The sequence below is a fragment of the Miscanthus floridulus genome, chromosome 14 (assembly GCF_019320115.1).
Source record: "Miscanthus floridulus cultivar M001 chromosome 14, ASM1932011v1, whole genome shotgun sequence".
NCBI classification, from domain to species: Eukaryota; Viridiplantae; Streptophyta; class Magnoliopsida; order Poales; family Poaceae; genus Miscanthus; species Miscanthus floridulus.
Genome location: NC_089593.1, coordinates 33237245 through 33242869, shown reverse-complemented (window position 1 = coordinate 33242869; position 5625 = coordinate 33237245).

Here is a 5625-nt window from a genome sequence, read left to right as displayed (position 1 = left end):
TGTGAAGCTAAATTATGAATATTAGCATTGGCATATGGTGCTGAACTTTGAGACAAATTGGCTAAATAATTAGCATTATCATAGCCAATTCTCTCATTCATCGGCATGTCATGTGGTGGAATCACATATTGTGAACTTATAGTCGATGAATAAGGATTTACATGTTGTATGTTGCTAGTAGCATCAAAACTAGAAGAATTTACAATTGACATCGGCTGTTGACCATAATATTTATAATCATGATGTGTATTATGAGGAGCATTAACAAAAGTATTAGCTGATGTAACATATCTAATATCATTACAGCTAGCAACACCAACATGAGAGCTCATAGAACTTGCAAAATAACTATTAGAATCATAAGATGCATTTGCAAGTTATACCTCGGGGCGATTGTAGTAATATTATGATGCAACACCTTGGTACTCCATGGTTTATAACTTGACCGCCTTACTGAATTTTCCAATAAGCAGCGCAACTTGTTGCAAAAGTCACAAACGAGATCACAAGGGGTCAAAACCAGATGCGATCGGCCTTTTAGGCCAAATGCAACGGTAATGGCGAGCATGAGAAGATAGATCAACAAGGAGTAAGGCTAGGTCAGAGATATCGGCTATAAGAGATAGCTGAACCAATCGTCCCTAGCTAAGTCGCCAAAAAATGTGTTGACGTCGGAAGTGATCCGAATCACACACCAACAGGTCCTTGGATGCTTGGACCGCTACGGACCGAAGAACGTAGCAAAGATATCACTCTTTCATGGTGAAGAACGGAGAGGTTTACAAGCAAACCACCAAAGGATAACCAACATGCTTGCGTCACGAAGAACCGGATAGTTTTCAGGCAAACTAGCAAAGAAACTGTCGAAGCTCTCACCCGGTAGGGACCCCGTCAGGGCAAGGACGTCGCCAAGTTGCCCTAGGTTGGCTGGCAAGCCTAGGATGCCATCCTTGGTCGTGGATCAAGGGATGAACAGCATGGAGGTTGGAGAAGAGGGTAAAAGGGAGTTTGTAGATTGGTTTGTATGATGATTGGATAGATAGGAACTCAATCAGCCATGATCCTCTCATATATAGAGATGGGAGTGGTCTTATCCTAGTAGGAAACCTCTCCATGACTTAATCTCCAAGTTTCCCATGAGTTTAGAACAGTTAGGATCGAGTTTGGACTCTCCCTAATTCGACTGCGAAAATAAGAAGTTCGCACAAGGGGGTCAGAAGTTCTGATTTTCACGCGAAGCCAGCACCTCCAGGTGAACATTAGAAGTTTTAACGGGGGTCAGAAGTTCTGATTTCCACACAAAGCCAGCACTTCTAGGCGAAAATCAGAATTTCTGATAGGGGGTCAGAAGTTCTGATTTTCGCACAAACTCAGAACCTCCAAATGAAAATCAGAGGTTCTGACAGGAGGACAAAAGTTCTAGTAGGGTGATATTTTCTTAAAGGAACAACTCCTTCATCCAGACTCCAGAACGCGATGGTTTAGTCCATCCTCATGTCGATGACTTCATAGAATGGACAATTTTGATCGTCGACAGGAGCCTAACTTTTGTGTTTTCGATCTACTAATTTGGCTGAGTTTTAGGCTCAATTTTGGGGTGTTCTGGGACCCTGGAACTTATCCAAATCATGGCTTGGAGCCTAGCTCTTATCTCCAGAGTTCAAATCCCCAAAACTCCTCTTTTCTACCTCTTTTGATGAAATTCTTGAAGATCTTTTTGAGCTGAGGTTTTTGAGGTGTTCTTTGTTAGTTCTTAGGTGCCATGACGTAATGGAAACAAGCTTAAGCTTTGCCTCAAACAGATTTCCCACGAGCACATTTTAATCATTCAATTGAACAAATTTGATAATAACGAACCCCAATTTGAGAGATGCATTTCAAGATTCCCAACCAAGTTTTTTGAGCTTTTTGTCAAGATCTCTTGAGGATACTTTTACCATGTCCTAGGGAGAAGTGTGCAAAATTCAAGTCCAAAATGTTATTTGGACTTCGTTCTCTTTCCTGGTTCGGCCCATAGAAATTTACTAGTGCAGAACTTCCGCGTGTGAGTGTGGAACTTCTGCGAGTGAGTGCGCAGAACTTCCGTGACTCTTGATCTAAAATTCAACTTCGTGGGTTTCAAGATGTTTTCCTGACTTGTTCTTACTTCCGCTTGATCATTAGACTTTTCTAGCATTGTATCTAAGTCCAGTAGTCTTGTTATGACTACGGAGATTTGAGTTTAGTAGAAGAGAGAAGCTTTGGGGAAATTTTGGGATATAGACCAAGTTTTTTACAATTATAGGCCCACATATAAAATGTTGAATTTTCCATTCTCTTCGGCCACCTCTTTAACAGTTATGGGCCCAAAATTCTCAGCTTTTTAACAAATTTCGTAAAATATAGTTGGTGATGTGGCATATAGGTTGCATAGGGTATAAATCACTTTAAATTAGAAAATTAGTGTTTGTAGAGTTACGGGCCCATATATAAAATGTTGAACTTTCTACTCCTCGACCACCTCTCTAACAATCTACCTAAAACCCATGCCCCAAATTAAAATTCTCAGTTTTTTAACAAAATTCGTAAAACCTAGTTGGTGATGTGGCATATAGGTTGCATAGGATTGAATGGGTGCAAAATCACAATTAAATCTTATTTAATTGTGGGTGTGACGCTAGTTCATGCATTGCATTACATATACTCCCTCCAGATTGCTAAAAGAAGTCGTTTTGGACAAGACAGGTGTCAAACATTGGGAATATAACCATAAATAACTTTTAAATTGTTGAGTTTGGAAATATGAAAACCATATGAATAGATTTGTCTTGAATAATACTTTCATAAAAATATACATATATCACTTTTTAATAAATATTTTTGTAAAAATATGAAGTAAAAGTTATGCTTTAAAAGTTGTGCCATTGTCTCAAATGTTAGGACAAGCATCCCGAACAGGGTTGAGAGTGGAAGGCTCCTCGGAGAATGCTAGCTGGAGAAGGTCCCTCGGTGAAGGCCGGCAGGAGGTCTCCTGATGAAGGCCGGCTGGAGAAGGTCTTCCGACGAAGGTCCTGGACGAAGGTCTCTCGGTGAAGGCCGGCAGAAGAAGGTCTCCTGACGAAGGCCGGCAGGAGAAGGTCTCCTGACGAAGGTCCCGGACGAAGGTCTCCCGACGAAGGCCGGCAGGAGAAGGTCTCCCGACGAAGGTCCTGGACGAAGTCTCTTGGTTAAGGCCGGCAGGAGAAGGTCTCCCGATGAAGGCCAGCAGGAGGTCTCCTGACGAAGGTCCTGGACGAAGGTCTTGGACGAAGGCCCGGTGATTGTTTTGTACAAGGGCTATGCGACGGAGGCTCCGCAACGATGGTCTAGTGCAGAGGCTCCGCGGCGAAGGCCCTGGGACGAAGGCTCCAACACGCGAGGGGGAAGAGTGAGGCGGCGGCTAGGATTTGCGAAAAAATAGTTGGTGAGGAGAGAGCTCCCCTTGCCCTCATGCTCTTAGCATTATATAGGCAAGCGGCAGTTTACGAGCGACCTCCGGTGGGGGATGATTTTATAAGCTACCACACTAACCCCTATTGAGCCTCTTCAAGGAGGAGTTGGCCCATGTGAATTTGAGCTCCCCCAAGATAAAACTTCTTTTAGTAACGTGGAGGGAGTACCTTACGTGAGTTGGTTCTTAAGCTAGCCCTTTGACTTGCTAAACTCTGGCGCATTTGCTAAAAACCCTAAGCATATGTGTATATATTGCACGGATAAACATGAGTAATAGAAATAGAAATAGAAAAAAATATAAATAGAAAAAAGAAAGAGAGGAAAACAGGAGTCAGCCGCCAGCCACCTCTCCCGTGTGGCTCGTCTCACCTTTCCCTTGCATCCGAACGGCCCGTGGTCCCTGGCCTAGCTCTACCGGAAGCACGAGCTCTCCCTCTTCCTCGTGTCCTCTCCTCTCCCTAGGAATGAAAATGGATCGGATACGGACGGATATCACCGATATTACATTTGTTTTCATATTTCTGTCTGGATTTGGATTCGAATACGGATAGTGTCAACTATGTCGGATAGGATACGATTGGATATCGACATCATAAATATGCGATTTGAGTATTCGGATACGGATACGGTATCGGATGTTGGATATCCGGACTCAGATACGGACAGATCTCAACCCCTCTACACAGATTCGGTTTTGAATACGGTCGGAAAATATCCGTACCGTTTTCATCACTACCTCTCCCATTCCCTGTCCGCGTGCGCTCAGAAAAATCCCGGAGGTAGTCCGATGTCCCTCCTGCCTCGGCCCTTCGCCTCCGGATGCGAACCGTCGTGCCCAGTGCAAACAAAAGCAGAATGGTGACACCATCGCGTCTACTACTAGAATAGAACGAAACTAAAATTCATAGTGTTTATATTATGATAGGCGACGTCCTATTATGATTTCTAAATTTATTAATGAGACATCATGATTATTTTTAACAAATATTATGTATTTGTTGTTTTCTTAAAAAACAAAACAAATGCAACCAATCCACAAACTATTTGATACAGATCAAAACTGAAGAAATGACAAGTCATGACATTCTCCCTGATCAGTAGTTTTACTAAATTAAAATAGAAGGATACTTTGGAACATGTATCATAAGAGTTTAAGTCAAAATAGCACTGAACATGTATCATAAGAGTTTAAGTCAAATCTAATGCAGCGCACATTGCACCGGTGGGGCCTGCTTCTTGGATAGGATAGGCATTGCAATCACGGCGTCATGTTCCGGTAAACTCGGGGACTGATGAAAGTGCCTCTGAGTTTTCTTTGAAAAAGCTTGTTCTCTTCCTTGTTCTTTGACGACTGATGAAAGTCTGACAAAGACCATGTTTTTCGGCATATTATTTTGAAGAATATAAGTGTTCAGTTTGCTGCTGTAAGACCTTGACGATTCTTCGGCCTATTGTTTTAGTTGGTAGAAGAAATATACGTGTTCAGTTGCTGCTGTTAAGACCATGATGTACTATGTTTTTTGACATGATGTTAATGCCTTCTTGTTAAATCGATTGACGCTGATTATTTTCTTGTATTATAAGAACAGGGAGCTCACATATTTGTCCAATCTGAATTTTTGGGTGTTCGTTCAGTAGAAAAAGTGGACCATGGGAGAAGACTCTCCTGTGGCTTTAAAATAAGAAGGTGCCATGCTTCAAACCCGGGTCGGACGGGAGAGTCCTGCAGCTCACTGCTCTAACGGGTCACACCGCGAGAAGCTTCCATGCACATTCGTTGTTGTGGCATGCATTTTGTTGGCTGGAGCTGCGTGGCAAAACCCGAGCTTGGGATTTCAAACCTTTCTGTTGTATCGATTCGCTTGCCGGAATAAGGCGAAGCCTGACTGACGCTGCTGATGTGGTACAACGGTCTGCAACGTAATGTCAGGAATTTTGAACATGTGCATGGCGTTTGTTTTGTATATTGATCACGTTTCCATCAAAGGATTCTGGTTCTGGAATCTGGAATCAAATTGTGCCATGGTCATTTTAAGCTGTCTAACTGCTGGAAAATAGTAAAAAGTTGAGTGATTAGGGCAACTACCAGTATATTGCCCGTGCTAACGCCACGGTGAAATCTAGAAAAATAAATAACTGAGATGAAAAAAACAT